At 39.8% G+C, this 17,499-nt stretch overlaps 1 protein-coding gene across 1 annotated transcript in view; it reads right to left on the minus strand.

Moving 5' to 3' along the window:
- The window catches only part of LOC120745766 (heparan sulfate glucosamine 3-O-sulfotransferase 1-like), a 29,487-nt gene extending 12,204 nt beyond the window's left edge, over positions 1–17,283 (minus strand). Inside the window, exon 1 of the mRNA XM_040050904.1 lies at positions 16,973–17,283. The gene's annotated coding sequence lies outside the window, so the exon portion shown is untranslated. The remainder of the gene's footprint in view (positions 1–16,972) is intronic.
- Between the last annotated feature and the right edge of the window lie 216 nt (positions 17,284–17,499).

Below are 17,499 nucleotides of genomic sequence, written 5' to 3' on the forward strand. Positions count from 1 at the left end.
ATGGTTATTTATGAATCATGCAAAGTAGTTGGAAATAGGGGAAAACTTAAAAAGGAATAATGCACAGAATTAAGTTTACTACATGCCACCAAACTGGTGCTTAACAAATGGGTATAATAAGGGGAACCAGTGCTTTCTGTAGGAAATAAATTTCATCGAATATAAGTGTTTACTTCAATTACACAACAGAAACGACACAATTATGAACACAACGTGTCAAAAAGTGTCAAATGTGGTCTAATAGTAGCCTGGACAGCAAACAAACATAAATTAGATTTTATTTATTAATACAGTGTGACTTCACAACCCAGATGTTTTCAGAACACACTATAAAGTGTGTCATGCAGGCTGACCTTCGCTGATGTCTGTCCATCTTTTACTCATCAACCCCCAGCTGCTTTTCAAATTAGACTAAAAAAAGGTTCCCGGCAGCCGGCAGTCACTTACCTTTCACCCGCTTATCATCTTATTCATTCACACATGCACTACACCCATGTAAGCCCCCTCCTCTACCAACCCCACCCCCTCCTCCTTTATCCTCCCTCCTCCTCACATCCTTAGCCATGCACGCGCCAAAATCTGGGTCAGCCATATCAAACACTAAAGTGTGCGTCTCTGATGTGTGTTTACTGTGTGTGTGGATGTGTATGCGTGGCGTATGAATATTGAGTATTAATATTGAGTCTGGAGGGGAAGAATTTGGGATTCTACTGTTGTTATTTTATCAGGCGCTGCACTGGGGGGAATGTGATTAGGAAATGCAGTTTTATCAAAGGGATCTTTATGTGTGTGCATGCATAAAAAAAGCAAGATGTTTCTGTAATAATGTGTGTGGTGTGTGTTTTAGAGAGAGAGAGAGAGGCAAACTGAAAAGCAAAGCTTGGAGGGGCTGTGTAAATTTGCTCTAATTAAAAGGTTTTTTGGCCGGAGCGTCTGGGCATTGCCACTGGCATACATTCAACACTCATGTTTGTGTGTCTGTGTGTGTGTGTTTTGGGCCACTTGGCACAAAGCCTGGTACAAGCCATTTGGATTTAGAGATGAGAGAGAGAAGGAGAGCTGGTGTTTTCCTGACCCAGGTACAGTTGGGGTCTGAAGTTTACACACAGTCATCATGGGCATGAATGTCACGGTAATTTGGGGTATTTAATGATTTCCTTGAATCATTCTTTTAAAATGGTGGAATGATTATAAGATACACATCTTTAACAAGTTTGAATTTATTGTTGAATATTGGATTTTCTCTAATCTGTACTGTCAAAGTCAAAGTACACATCCAGGTTCAAACATATACATAGACCCTCACTAATACTTTAATATTTGGTTAAATGTCCCTGAGCACGTTTCACCTCAATCTGACACTTTTGGTTGACATCAATAAGCTTCTGGTAGAGAGTTCATTGAAATTGGTTAGTTTCCTGGCACTTATATTGGTTTAAAGCAAAGTCTACAAATTTTTAGTTCGGATGAGGCTTTTGGTTTTGGAAAAGTCATTCCAGAAGTCTAATACAATAAAGCTAGCCTGCTTTATCCATTCCAAAACAATTTTTGATGCATGATTGGGATCTTTTTCCTGTTGGAACACCCAATCCTGTCTAAGTTCCAACCATCTAGCTGCTGATTTGAGGTGACATTGAGGGATTTGGAGGTAGTTCTTCATTATTCCAGTTGCTTGTGCAATGTACTGCTACCAATTACTCCAAAACAACACAAAACCATGATGCTGCCACCACCATGCTTAACAGCTATTACACTGTTGAAAGATTCACCTTTACTCCTTCAAACATGTAAAACTTCATGCTGGTGTTCCAGCAGTTTTAAGTTGCTTTTCTGGAAAATCCCAATAAATTTACTCTCAACTTGGTAAAAGTTTGGATCTTCATCCAGATCTTGGAAAAGTGGTGACATAATCGAAAAACTTGTATTCAGTACAGTTGTTTGAGCTGATGATCTTGGAATTCGGACTTGTTTTGAGTTCCTTGGACTTTCCCTTTGTTCTCAATAGTGGTCAGTCGAATGAGTGATGTCAAAAAAACAAAACGCTTTTTATGCTGGGGAAGAGATGATGACTAAAAAAATGTTAGTAAGCCTTTTAAAGTTAAAATACATCACTTAAAAGATAGACCATGTGCAGAAAATCCAAATTAAAACGTACGCATCCAATTACTGTTTATTTTTTAAAGTATTCAAATTTCTGCTGTATATGCTGATTTATGCTGTATAATCATTCCACCAAAGAAATCATTAAAAGCCCCAAATTACGATGACATTCATGCGCGATGCATGCAAACTTCTGACCACAGCTGTACATGATAAAAGATATGTTACCCTTCCTGTTTCACTCTCTTGCACGCAGGTCTTCTAAAGTGGACTTACTGCTTGTCTTTTGTCATATTATGCTGGCAGTATCATGCACACTCAATGTGACTCTAAAGGGGTACGTGATGGAAATTTTATGAGAAAAGAGTCCTGACGGATCTGCAACAAGAATGTTTTTGTTGCAAATATTAAAAATTAAAAATAAAAAAACCCTTCAGATAGGAAGGATGGCAGAAAGTCCTGCATCAAAACCTTTGACTGTTATGTCTCAGCAAAAATGCCTAACAGATTGCCTCATAATGTAATTTAAGTTGAAATGAAATTAAGGTATTCGTAACAAACATAAACACAGAAAATTAACAAATGAAAAACAGCAGAGCCACAGCAGATATTTCACTTATGGCTATTTGAGGTAAATTGGATTAAAATGGTGGTTGAGCTCGCTGACCACACACATCCTCCTTAATTCACACCCCTGTCCCCACCCTGCTGCCAGGATCCTTGTTTACACACTGATACGCCCACATTATCAGACATAACGACATAACATATGTGGGCTTTCTCACAGGCAGCTTGGTCTGACAGTAAGAGGAGTCTGACCTGTCAGAGTGGATTTAACCAACTGTCACTGAAGGAAAGCGGGACAGTCGCGGGGTGCAGGATGTGTAAAATAGCAGGGTGATGGGAGGATTATGGGTGTGTCCCCCCTTCACAAGGTCAGAAGCTCCAGGGCAACAAATAAATCAAATAGTTTTCTGGGTGAATTCAGTGTCATTTGCTGTACATGTGAGTGTTAAACTTGTGTACATAAGGGCGTCTGGAACAAGGGCAAGCTGACAGATGGGGCGAGCAAGTTGTGTCTGGTCAATATCATCATGGTCCAATGAGCCCAAATATTAACTGGGTCCTGAACTGTGGTTTTTCTGGGTTACAAACTGTACAGAAAAAAAAAACAGATGGTGTTTTTGTAAATGAAGAGGATTTAATGGATGGAGGTAGGGGAGAGGAAAGTGAGTGACTGATAAAAAGGGATACCATAGGAGAAAAAATGATTTTCCAGCATCGTCAGGTGTGTTTGGGCTCCTGCTGGCAGTTTACCACAGCAATGATTGTTAAGTCTGATGTCACCTGGGCAGTAGACCCCAGGGACGCCAGTTTGTTAAAGCGCAGAGGTGAGGGAGGAGGGGAAGATAAAATGAGAGGCTGTGGAGGTGCGGAGGGGAATCAGGGGATGGAGACAGGGTGGTGGTGGGTACAGATGATGCCACAGTTGGTGTGGTGTTGCAGCCAAACGGTGCCCTACGGCGACAGTAATAAACCATCCCGGCTGTTGGTGGCTTTGTTGTCCAAAATGGACGATTAGTCTGATTTGTGTCTAAAGTGTTAAACCCTAAAGACAACACGGAGAGAAGGATACCCAGTTTAGCAGCACAAATCACAAAGTCCCTTACTTCATAAAAGAATCTCCGCTTTTCTTTTAGTTTGAATTCAACAGACAGTAATTCACCTGTGAGACAAACAGAAATGAGTAAGATGTGTCAGAGCAGCGAGGGTGCTCAGCTTGTCGCCTCCAAGCAGCAACCTCTGGGGCTGAAAAATGAAGCCAGTGTGGAAGTGCCAAAAAATGCACTTGATGCAGACCGCGCGAGGCTTCAAAAGTAATTCAGGCCCTCATATTAAAATGCCCAACTTCAGAGAGTAAACAAAAAGGTACGGACACGACTTTGGGATCTGTAGTTAATTTTCTCTCTTTGTACAGGTGGTCGGGTTTTTTAAAATGCTTCACTTGACTAAACATTTCAAGGCTGAAAGCTTGCGTGATAGGTAGATGCCAACACAGATGTGACTAACCACTAGCTGCCTGCTAAGCTTTACCTCAGCTAATCTGAGACACATGGATATCTCTCTCTGTGCTTGTTCTGTTGGTGCCTTTTGAAGCAATTTAATACAAAAATTTGGCAAATAATGTGATTTTTTTTTTTTACTGTTAACACTACAACCTTTGGTAAGTGGAATTCTCGTATTTAATTTCTATGCTACTTAGCGCTAACTAGCATGTATCTTCACCAATACAATCAATGCCATCTGCTAACCAGACTGCAGCTAAAAGCATAGTACTCACCCAGCTCCTCTATATGGTTGCTTCAGTATGCAAGTCCACAAATCTTGTATATACAGTCTGTGTTTAAAATATAATGACCAGGCAAGTGAAGAGTCTGCAGTAACTCAGTTCAAGCTGCAGTTTATGTGGAATTTGTCAATTAATAATGAGCTTCCTGGTAGGTACTTGCACCTGCATTAATCAATATTTTACTCTGTTTAATGTGCTAGTATTGTTGACAGAGTTTTCTAGTCTCTTTCGGCAGTTCTTCTTTGTTACCTCTATCGAGTATCACGACTTTCAGGTAGCTGTATTTCAGTAATGTTGAAAAACAAGCAGCCAGAGTTATTGTTCCCAGCCTATCCAGTGTGAAGCTGCAGATAGAGAAATTGAATGCGTGAACACAATAGAGCTCTGGAGTGATGCACTCTTTATCCTGTTAGATTTAGAAACAACACAAATGTTGCACAAATGCTGGTTGCGCACAATGTGATGATGCAGTGTTCTTGTTCAGCCATTTGATCATATTCCCATCTCTTTTTTAATAATTGGCATGTTTCCTGTTCCTCTGTGGGTTTTGTTTCTGCACATTTGTGCTTGGCAAAACAGACGTATTTACAAATGACACCATTAAAGTGAGCTAATGAGTCAACAAACCAGGGAAGAAAAGTTTCTGGCTCACAGGGTATTGTCTGAGCTGGATAAAACTGTAGAATTGTCTCTGTCTTGTGGAAGAATCCAAATCAGTCTGTAAAACAATTTGGCAATTTAAGCAGTAAAAAAAAAAAGAGTATCTGCAAGCAGAACAAGAAATACATAATGGACATGGAGTCCTGCAGAGGCTTCAAATTGGGCTGAAAATCTGGCTGAGGCATAGAAATAGGTGCAAATGCATGCACATGTATTTGCACGCACAAACACGCAAACACATTGTGATGTATCCAGACAAATTGCACTCTAATCACTGCATCTGCTGTGTTGCTATTTTCACACAAATCCAATGGTGATGCATCCTTTCTTTTTGCCTGCCTTTCTTTCTCTCTTTGAGCACAGCATCCCACTGCCTCTCCAGACTGGCTCGTTCACCCCTTTGGCGCACACACACAAAGACACACATTAAAAAATATAAGCACACATGGATGCACAGGCTCATTTCCCCAGATACACAGAAACCCATCAGTGCATTTTGTAACTCCTCTTCTTACATCCACACACACATACATATCCACACACACACAGTACCATATTTACACATACATGCACATACACAAAATCAGAGACAGACATGAGGTGCCTAGCAGGGGGTGGTTTTGATTGACCAAGCACTTTATGACTCTTAAATGGCTTTATTGCCTTCCTACTTAACCCACACACCCCCTCCTCCTTCCTCTCTGTCACAGCACAACAGCACAGACACACACACATGCACGCACCATCCTCAGGGGGTCTCTGCGACTGGAAATTAATGAGAGCCATCACTAACTGCGCGCACACACGTGTGGTGCCACCCAGATTGCAAACTCCCTCCTACTGTCTGGAATCTATCAAGGTCACTCCACAAAACTAAAGCATGGTTCCTCCCTCTGGATTCTTTATCTCTGCCCCCTATGACCTTGCTTTGGTACTTTTTCTTTAAATTTTGGGAGAGAGCCAGGATTCAATCCTAACGACTTTGTTACTATACATAGCAGGTCGATGCATGGGAGATTGGGTTGATTGATTATAACTGGCAGGACACCAGGAGGCGTGGGGGGGGGGGGGGGGGGACGCTGGAGTCCTGTCAGTACAATGGAATGAGAACTTCCCTGTTGGGATATTTTGAAGGCTCCTGCTGATCATGTTGTTATCGTTTGACCTCTGTCATGAGTAGCATGACGAATATTAGAAATATTTTGTTTCAGTGATAATTCACCATCTTTTTGTCATTTCCAGGGTCAAATATGGCTATTTTTAAAGCCAAAGTATGCACGACACGTTGTGTTGTGTCTGTGCTTGATCCACAAGGTTTAGGCAACAGTAAGAGACTGCAGGATTACTTGTGGTTCCTAATGTATTTAAAAGTAGAATGGGAGGCAGAGCCTTCAGTTTTCAGGCCCCTCTTTTGTGGAACCAGCTTCCAGTTTGGATTCCAGAGACTGACACTGTCCCTACTCTTAAGATTAAGCTTAAAACCTTCTTCTTGCTAAAAAATGTAGTTAGGGCTGGATCAGGTGACTCCGAATCCTCCCTTAGTTACACTGCAGTAGGTGTAGGCTGCTGAGGGATTCCCATGATGCACCTTTTCCACTCACTATGTGTTGATACACCTCTCTTCCACAGCATGTCTTTTGTCCTGTCTTCCTCACCTTAACTGGTCATGGCAGATGACCCTGGTTCTGCTGGAGGTTTCTTCCTATTAAAAGGGAGTTTTTCCTTCCCACTTTTGGGGTTTCTGTCTGTTGTAGTATTGTAGGGTCTACCTCAAAATATAAAGCACCTTGAGGCGACTGTAATAGTGATTTGGTGCTGTTTAAATAAAATTGAATTGAATTGTTTTTAAACCTGGTCTGTGTAGTGCGTTCTAGTAGTTCAGTCTTTACTGCTATTTAAGTGAGACATCAGCAGCTCCCAGATTACAGAGAGCGAGGTGCAGCAACAGCTTGAAAAGAAAGAAACCTTTGAAACTGGGGAAACTCTGCAATATCTTTACTGTAAAACATCTGATTTACTGTACAGACATCAATCCAGCCTCCTAATATGGACTTTGAAGCTCTTTAAAAGAGGACAGATGGCTCGTGCAAGGTGTCAAGACACTTGCTCCAAAAGACACAAAGTGTTTGACACTTTGGGGTGAGAGCACATCCGATTCGTATACCACGCAACTGTTCATATTGGCTCAAACACGCAGAGTTAAACACTGCATCATGTCATAAGTAGACAACACTTTACACTTGATTGCTGTAACTATTTGCGGGAAAACTTTCTGAGATTTTCTAGTACACTAATCGCATCAGTATTCCTCTCAGGGAAAGTGAAGAAAGATGTTCCTGTTATGGTGAGTGGGAAGATCATCTTTCAGCCTGAAAACTTTGGCTCGAGCCCAGTGTGTTGACAGACATCTCATCCTGCTGATGTGCCCTTTAGCTACTCACTGAAAACTTGCCAGCCAGAATGACTGCTCTGTAGCTGACCTCCCAGTTCTGTGAGCAGAAGGCCAAGTGAAAGGAAAAAATCCCTCCAGTGATCAATGCAGTATTAATTAACAGAGCTGAAATACAGTGTGTGGGCCAGAGTATGAGAATATGTAGCCCTGGAATCTGTTCGAAACTTTGGCTGTTTAATTAATAAACACAGCCTTGTTTACAGTTTAATTCAGCACAGTAGCTGTTCCTGAATGTATCACACAGTCATCGTCAGGAAATAGAGCTGGTGACCAGTCGTGGTATAAGAGCTAAACTACTACAGTAACTTTACCAAGGTCTTTTTTTGCCACAAAATTTCAGTTCTTTCATTTCGATTTTTTGCAACTCTAAAACATTTCTTACTGATAGGAACGTCGAGTCCATAAGTCATAACAAAGAGGAGTTTTCATTTCAGCCATTAGCTTTGAAGTAAGATCGTGTATCACGTCAGTGTCTGCAGGACGGTAAACTCTGCGTGGCCTTTTTTATTACTCATGTTGCCGGGATGCGACTCTGTTTGCAGACATAGTTTTGTGACCTGTTTTGTTTCCAGGGACAAAATGCAAGCACCCGTAATATAATCATTAAAGTTTAAAGGGACAGTTCACCCTAAAATCTAATATGGATGATTTAAAAAAAAAAATCCTCTAGTACCAATATAACATTTCTCAGTTTTGGACGTATCAGCTGTAGACATGTCACTCACCTGATGGTTCTTAAAATATATTTGGAAACTCAGCCGCAATGTCTCTTTTCAGAAATCAGGACTCACTGACTTAAAATTAATCTAAAAACTTGGTGCAAGCAGTTTCATACAGGAACTATTTTCCTTCCGCTGAACATCCCGGCACTATGAAGTAAGACGCATGCACTGACCCATGAAAACATGCACATGCTAGTGACTGTGACAGGATGTGAACAGTATTTTTAAAAACATTTCCAACATGGACCTGATGACACAGCCAAAGAGAATATGAATATATTTCTGGCAGAGTGACCTCTACATTCCAAAATATTTAAGAGAACAATTATTTCTATGCGAGATATCTCAAAAACTGTGCAAATCTGACTAAAACAATCTAGTTTGGGCCTGGGCTGCTGTGGAGGGCTGCACCAATAAGCTGAACTGGACTGTGCTCACTATTAATGCTATCTTTTTATAAGCTTATTGGTGCGACCCTCCACAACAGTCCCAGTTTCTCATGGTGCGACTCTCAACAGCAGTCCCATCTCATGCCCTTTGGGAAAATTATTTGCCCATCCCTGGTCTAGTTGGATAAATATCACTGCAGGCCAGATAAAAAAAACAACAACTTGACTTTCTAGACTAGACTTTCAGGTAAACTTTCCCTTTAAGGTGAAGGACTGTATTAACCTTATTTTAGGGTGCGCTAATGCTAGAGTAGTATTAAATATATGAGCTTAAGTAGCACTACAGATATCTCTGTTGGTTCACTCAGAAGTCAATTGCTTTTAGTTGTTGTCAAGTTTCTCTTAGATGAACATGATTAAATAAATTGCACTTCATTCATAAACCCTTCGGCTAGATTCTAGTTTAGGGATTGAGGTGGGAACTTTACTTTACTCTTATACTTCAGCATAGCAATGCATGTCAATAATATATTAATTCAGGAGGAAAGAGTGTTCCAGATGGCACAGGGGGAAACAGAAAAGAGTGTATCTGTGTCCATCTGCCTGCCACCAGGAGTTCTTGTCACCTTAGAGGCGCTCAGAGGTGTAACAACCACTTTTTGTGTGTATTTTCCTGCTCAGCTAGAGTCGCTGTGAACCTTCACCCTGACAGAGCGGCCGGCTGCCAGGCTGATGACCTCCTACCCCAAGGTTTTGCAAATACAGTTAACACTGACCCCCTAGGTGCATGGCCTCCCTCCAGCTGCAGCTCTTTAACCCTCTCAAGGCAGGCGTTGCAGATTTGCAACAGTTAAAAGCTAACAACCTGATTACCCCACATACATATTTTATGAGTTTTTTTTACTCAGAAGTACCACTGCAGGTATTCTTTTGTGCATTAGCAACAAAAACTTAATTTGAGCCTGAGAGGGTTAAAAACCACTCACCACATCTCGAAATAAGGCAGCCAATAAAGACATTAAAGGAACACAGTGGTTTGTATGCTTTTAGCTAATTAACAACATGTTTCTAGCTAACCGCTTCAGTTTAGAAGGTGCATTAAGAAAATTATCCTGCATATAATATTCGATTAAATAAATAAAATACAGAATAACTGTAGCAGTTACAATAATCAATGGTTATAATGCAATAAAACTTAAAGGGCTCATTCTTGTTGTTGCTGTGTGACCAATGCAATAAAAAATGTAACACCAGTCAAGATGAAAGAGACATATTAGCCTCCATGCTTCCAGCTGTCTTTATAATCTAAAATATCAAAATGGACTACAGAGAAATCATATTCTCAAGGCCGTATTGCTTTATTATGATGACTGAAGGACAGTTATTCAAATAATGTTCAACATTTAGCTTTTTTTAAACTGCTGAACTACCTCTTTCCATCCTATTAAAGCAATTGTTAGATTAGCCTTTTTGTATTTAAGATTCAAGAATTCTAACTTTTTAAAACATCAGTAGTGACTAAATCCAAAATATGCTTTTCATGTCAGTGTTTCATCATGCTTATTTAACTTGGAGGGCTGATTTCACAATATTGTATGTATACTTCCTGTTGAAATCATAAACTTCTCTGATTCAGCAACAAATAAAATTTTGGCTTCTCTTTCCTTCAAGGTCGTCTCCTTGGGCACCTCTGGACTGTTTCCAGTGCTGCTGCTCTATTTATCTCCCTGGAGGTCCTGTTCTGAACACTTGCTGTAATGCATTTGTGATGTGCACTGGATCTCCTTCAGCGTGTCCAAACGCCAACCTTTCTTTTCTTTCTTTTTTTTTGGTGAACAGTGTGCAGGGTGATTAGCTAGACTGCATACATCACAGTTCAGGTGGTTTTACCAAATGTTCTTCCTCAGCACCTCGGGACATAACAGTAAGAACTTGGCATTGACGGTTTTGCCCTGCAGGATGAATTTCATGATGCATAACCCACTGAATGTCCAAAAAAACCCAAAAAAGAGATGAATACCCACAATAAGCATGCAACTCATACTCTGCCTTCAGGCATACGGCGTCTTCTATTGAAGACTTGTTTGTAAAATGTGATTATGAATATGTATTTCAGGTCATTTTGACATAGAAGTTGTTGTTCGATATCCATACTGGTTTGATTTATGATAAAATCAAAAAGCACACATGCAAGTGGCCAGAAGGAGATTTAAAAGTAGCAGTTTCTCTGTAGGATGTCCAGATGTGCACAAAGATGGCTTGAAATTGAAATTTTAAACCTGGTTATGTTTTTCTTTTCTTTTTTAGTGGGTAGAGTTCTGAAATTTATGACAAACCTCCTATTACCAAGAAAAAGCTTTTCAAAGTCCATCTGTTCATGATTATTCTAGTTCATTATTCTCTTCACTAACTACATGATGTAAATTTCATTGCAGTGGATTACCTAGTTACAGAAAATGGGTTATTTGTTATATGTTATTGTGGATAATTGCCTACAACTAATGAAGCTTGACCTTGATAATATGGGTTTAATTATGTCAACAACAAAAAAAAACATTATCCAATCCACCCCCAATAAACCATAGATCACCAATTTGATATGAACACACTCATGCTGAGCTCATATGACTGTGTTCCCTGCAGTCATATCTGAGATTTGTCAAGTCATATCTCGTCTCCGGAATAGAATTAGTATGTGAGAGAGGAGGAAATTCACTTGAAGAGATAAAACTCTGAGAAGAGGCGATCATGAAAATGTCACTTAAAAGTTTGGATTATGAGTGTGTAAGTTTGTAAATGTGTCTGAGGGAGTGTGCGAGCTATAAATGGGCTCATTGGCTTCCCTATTACTCCTAAGGATTGTTCAGTGGAGTGCACTGATTGTTTGATGTCACCTTTTTGTGTCGACCTGCACAAATGTCGCCACGAAACTTGTACACGCACACACACACAGATGTATCACCTTTTTGTTCAAGCACTCAAAATCACATAATTTTGCAAATTGTTTTTCCATATAGGCACATTACTCATGCTGACAGTACATAAATCCATTTTTATATTGTGGGGAGAGACTCACTGTGACAAAATAATTAAATATCACGGCTTGGTTAGGATAAGGTTAGGTTTTAGATAAAGAGAAGGCTTGCCTGGTATCAGTTACGATTAGCTTCATGTTAAGTCTCTAGAAAATTAATGAAAGCCAAAGCAATGTCCTCTGAAGTGACAGAAGCATGACTGCATGTGTGTAGCCTGGTTTAGGGTGCTTCAGAGGACGTTTGCACTCTGCTCATAAATAAAAGCCATGTATTATTCAGGGCTGCTCCTCCAGTTAATGCCCCTTAATGTGCCCAAACAGCCATAATGTACTCTGCTAGCAAAGGTGGCATAGACCCCCTCACTCACACAAACACACCAGCATGAGCAATCTACCCTTTAATATCACACAACGTCTTTGTCAGTGTTACTCTCGACCTCTTATCTCACTCTCAAAAAAATCCTAATTTTCTAAAAGATCCATTTTACTTTTCAAACAAATTGCTCCTGCTCACACAGTCTCGCCATGTTTCCATCAAACTTTTCTTGATTCATCCCTAATTCTCTCCCCTCCTCCCCTCCTAGCTACCCCTCGCTGTTTCTTTCTGTCTGTCTCTTGTTTTATAAAAGCACAAATACAGAATACAGTTATGAAAACTCTACCTCTCTTCACAGTTGGGAGGTGCCAGCTTTCCGCCAAATTTTGTCTAAGCAAACTGAGAAGCTCCAGCAGTGAAGCTTCCTAAGTACATAATCTTAATCAGATTTTAGAGGAAATTACACCAGTGTAATTTCCTCCAAACTGTTCCCTGTTTACACAGAGGTAAACAGAAAACAGTGTGAAGTAAAATTAAAAAAGCCGAAAAATCCATAAAATCAGTTTAAGGTGCAGAATTTATCGCTGCTGCTTTGCTCGTCCGCATTTTTATGGACAGTGTTTTATGTTCTAATCACTCTGTAATTGATTTGCCTCTTTACCATCTGTGCTTTTAATTGTTTCGGCGGTTTGTGATCCCGTTTTGTTTTGGTCTCTCTGAAGCACTGTGTGTAAAATCACTTGGGCTTTAAATTTGTCATTTGTTATTATTACTTTTTAAATTTTCTGTCCCTTTTGGGGGGAGCTGTCTTGAATTCTGTGACTTTCATGTTGATATTGCACTGTTTCCTGAGCAGTTCTGAACAGAATCAGTGGTTTTGTTTGGTCAAAGTGTTGCATGACGTTCACATTGAGCAGCAGAAAGTTAACGTGGTAGTCCATGACGTTGTTTTTTTATTCATTAATTGCTGTAGTTTGTCATGTACGTTAAAGCTTCTCTGAGCCATGCAGCTGTATCGACAAACCCACAGAGAACCTATAGCCTCCTTCAGGTCTGATGAGCTTTGTAGCAACTTTACTTCACTGCTTTTGCTTTCTGGCCCAAAACTTTGCTGTTTTGATTCATTCTTGCTGTTCTCAAAACAGTGTTATCATTCACAGCAGGCAGCTGTTTTAAATAGAAACACTCCAAGCACCAAACAGTAGGCAAAATTGGTTTCAAGCAACTAGTTTGAGAAAAAAATGGAAGACTTGAAATAAATGACAGTGCTACTTTGTAACTGTTTAGGAGCGAGGCTGTGATTCCCTCAGGTGAGGATCAGTGGTTTGTTTTAAATATTAAATATTAAAGCAGTTTCTATTTGTTTTAGACATCCGGGGGATGATTAATGGCTTAGCGAGCTATGTCAAGCTTAAAGTCTGAGTTTTTTCTGTGTCATGAAAGTAGCACTCGTGTTACCGAGCTAAATGATCATGCTAACTTATGCTAAACATATAACCTGAATGGGAGCAGGTTATGTTTGAGGTTTTGTTTTAAAATCGGCTGACAGCGCCGTGTTTTCACTGGTTCTTTCATTCACAGCATGTTTGAAGTTCATTATACATTCTCTGCTGGGAAATACTTTTGTTGGTGAGCCATACCTTAAATATCGCTATAGTTGAATTTAATGTGCTGCTAAGTTTCTTTTAGTCTGCTGGAAATGCTGCTACTATAACACAGAACACACATTAAGAATACTTTACAGGTCATTATAATTATTTCACTTTGAACTGCCAACAAACTGATGCGATGCTGGGATATATATATATATATATATATATATATATATATATATATGGCTCTCCTTCAGTAAAAGTACAACAGTGGCTTCTTCTCTGGGCCCTGCAACAGCTAGTGCACTTGTTTGTTTACACAGGAAGTAATCCGCTTGTTGCACATCGCTTTATTGCTCATAGCTGGTGCTACCGAATATACCAAGCGCTGGTCGCCTAGGTAACCTTCTAATGTATTTGCCACACAGTGATATGTTACTCAAAGGTATCCTTAGTGGTTATTTTGCCAGGCTTGAAGTTGCTGACTAAAGAGGACAGAAGTTAGAAGAACAACACAGCTAAACTCATAGAACAACAGTATAGACACTTAATAGTTATAGATTTATAGATTATGAAGCAGCTTTTTATTTTGGTGGTGGGTCAACAGGTGGAAAAGATATTGAGATGTCTGCAGTGTGCGCATCAATGCAGGAGATTTGTTTTGAGAATATAAAATGATGCTGTTAAGTTGATCTATAGTTTGTTTTGTTTTTTACGTCTACATCAGCAGCAGCAGAAGTTTGGGTTCTGTTTAACATCTTAGTGATAAGTGTGTTCCATATTTATCCTTACGCTACTTGTTTATTTGTACTTTGGAATCATTTGTCACAGATTTCTAGGTTTCTGTTAGTCTGACCTTTAATGTTGGCTAAAGTTCAGTCGGTGCTCAGACAATCCAGTGCATAAAATCACTCTGACTATGAACAGATGAAGTCCAGAAGTCTTTGTTTACAGTGTTCAACACTGTTACCAAATGTTACCAGAGCATCCTTTGCTAATGTGAATGTTTCTGCGAATATTGTTATTGTTACCGAGTCGTTTAATGCGATTTCTTTGATTACAAGACGGGACACATTTTGGTGTAACATTAACCTCTCACATGTCACCGATTGCTCAGTTTGTTTTGTGACGTGCAAAACACACCCCCTGACTAAGCACACACACACACACACACACATAGAAACACACACACGGACACACTAGACAATGGGTTCATTCATTCATTTTCCCACTTTGTTCCTTCTTTCTTTCTCTTTTTTTGTCTTATCTTCTTATAAACACAGTGAAGCTCAACAAACCAACACACACACACACACACTAACTCAATCTTTTCACAGACTCTGTGACCTGGATTCACTCCAGTTTGTCTTTTTACAGACTGTTTGACTGTTCAGATGTACCAGAGCAGGAACTATCTTTCCTGGTACCACTTAAACAAATTATTTGGGAGTGGCATGCTCCTGAACAAAAATGACTCCCTTGTTTTAGGCAGTCATGTGTTCACAGTATTCTACAGACATGCAAATAAAATGTGTTAATTGAGCACAGAAAAACACCACTAAGTGGAGGAAAAAGGATATTGCACATGTCAATAAAGGTGGCTATTACTAATCAAGTGTTTCATTTTATACGCCATAAATAAAAAGGTTTTCACATTACATTAAGCACGGTACTACAGGAGTTAGCTGTGGCTAAAACTGTCTTAAATTTGGCTACAGTTTGGTTGGAGAGCACCACAGATTAAAAGCTCACATGCAGTCATTTTTTTTTTCTTCAGCCTTTGTCTTTGATGTGAAATAACAATAGTATAAGGAGAAGAAGCTGTTAACTACATACAAGCCAGGAGGTGGCTTAAGGGCTGACAAATGAAGCTATCGCGGCCTTTACCAAATCCTTCACTTCCTTAAATGCTCAGCTACTGTGAAAGCGAATTAAACCTGCATTCTTTCAGGTGGCCAGCAGGGGGCACCTACTGTAACTACAAAAAGAAATCTGAGTACAAAAAAGTGTATGAGAAAACAACCCTTCAGCTCACTCCACTATTTAAACATAATATACAATTTGTAAAAGATAGTAACCAATAATGGTAAACCAGGGTATAATTGGGGGTGGGCCTATCTTGTGGTTGATAAATAATTGTTGCTGTTAGCTTTCAGGGATTTGAGTGAGCATCACCCAGCATTTTGTCAGTCTGATCCACCAATCCCTTAAAAACATTAAGATGCAGACAGTCATCAATATAAGACTTCAAGATGAGATTTTTACATTTATCATTTGCTAATGATAGTGCTGAAAATTGCCAGTTCACAGGTGGTGCAAAAGTGATTTTGGCCTCATTTATTTGACTCATCAATTTAAATTCGATTAAAGCTGAAATATTCCTTTCCCTTTCGTTATTACAGGCATGGCTACTCCTGACTGACAGACACCAACACATGCCACTCAGACTATTTCTCAGGCATCCGTTTGGGTAACTCAATGGACATCATGGTCATGTTTGTGATGTTGGTGGCTTTCTGGAGCATTTTAAAGGAATTATCTGATAAATAATTTGGTCTGAACTTTGATTATTTGTACTAACAGCCTGCCCTAGAAGTATATATTCTGGTACTGGTGAGTGAAATTCAAAAATATATCATTTGTACCACATTTTGCACAAATTAGGGAACAACTCTGTAACCATGCTTGCTGCTGTTAGCTGATAAACATTTAAATATGGTCTAAAAAGAGGCTTCAAAACTGGACTGCACAAACTTTTAACTTCTTTAACTTAAAGATATGACACTGTGTCCTGGCACTGCAGAACTTAAGATACTTGAGGCTAGTTTCCGTGTTAATCTGTAACCTTAGTAAGCGCAAGTTATAAAGAGACGTTCTTCTCTGAGACACACGACTGCTGTCAAACTCTATGGAAAGGATCTTTGAGATACTGTTTTATTAGATTTCTAAACTTCCTCCTTTTACTTCCTCTGAAGTTTATTCTTACTCTAAATTAGTACAGAAAACATGTTTCAAACACACAAAATTATACCCTTGAGATCATTTATGCAGCTGTTTTTCTATAAATGCACAACATAAAAGTTCACTGCAGTTTAATTCTGCAGTTTTACCGCCCTTTCCCGCAGGTAAAGAACAAATAAAAAAGTCTTTCATAAAAAGATCATAAACTTAAAAACGAGACATGAGGTCACGTGAGCCTGCTGGTACAGAGTCAGGTGCACAGTGTGTGTTTTTATTCACACTATGTGCATGTTACACTCAACATTTTCTGTGCTGTGTATGTGAGTCAGTTTTTCAGTTTCAATATGAAAACTAGTTCTACGTAAAAAGGGAAAGATTAAAAAAAAGTGGTCTTACCTGAGTGAAGTTTTATCTAAATTTGTTCCTGTTTTTCTCTCAGGATATTTTCTCTTCTTCTTTTACTTCTTGTCTTCCTTTCTCTGGTGTTGTTTTCTTCCTTCCTTCCTTTCCTTTTTCCTTCAGCTCCGCGGCCGTCACTGTGAAGGTGTGCGTGGAGGCGTCTGAGCTTGTGTGTGCGTGCCGCGGCAAAGTGTGTCGGTGTGTGTGTTTCTGGAGGCTGGTAAGAGAGCGACTCTGCTTTGTGCTGCCGATCTCGGTGAGTGTGTTGCTGCAACTGACTGAGTGACTGCGAGAGTGAGAGAGAGAGGGAGGGAGTGTGTGTCTGTGAGTGTGTGAGAGAGAGAGAGAGATAGAGGGAGAGAGGGAGATTAGTTCATACACAAGCACATCTCCGCCTTTAGGGAAACACCCCTCTCCTTCTCTTTCTTGCTTCTCTTTTCTTCTTTTCTTTATTGCTTTCACATCAGGTCTGCTCTTTCATCTGATTACGCTGAAGGGCTCATGATGGAGCAAAACATTTCCAG

Source organism: Simochromis diagramma, unplaced genomic scaffold (assembly GCF_900408965.1).
Source record: "Simochromis diagramma unplaced genomic scaffold, fSimDia1.1 OVJJ01000131.1, whole genome shotgun sequence".
NCBI classification, from domain to species: domain Eukaryota; kingdom Metazoa; phylum Chordata; class Actinopteri; order Cichliformes; family Cichlidae; genus Simochromis; species Simochromis diagramma.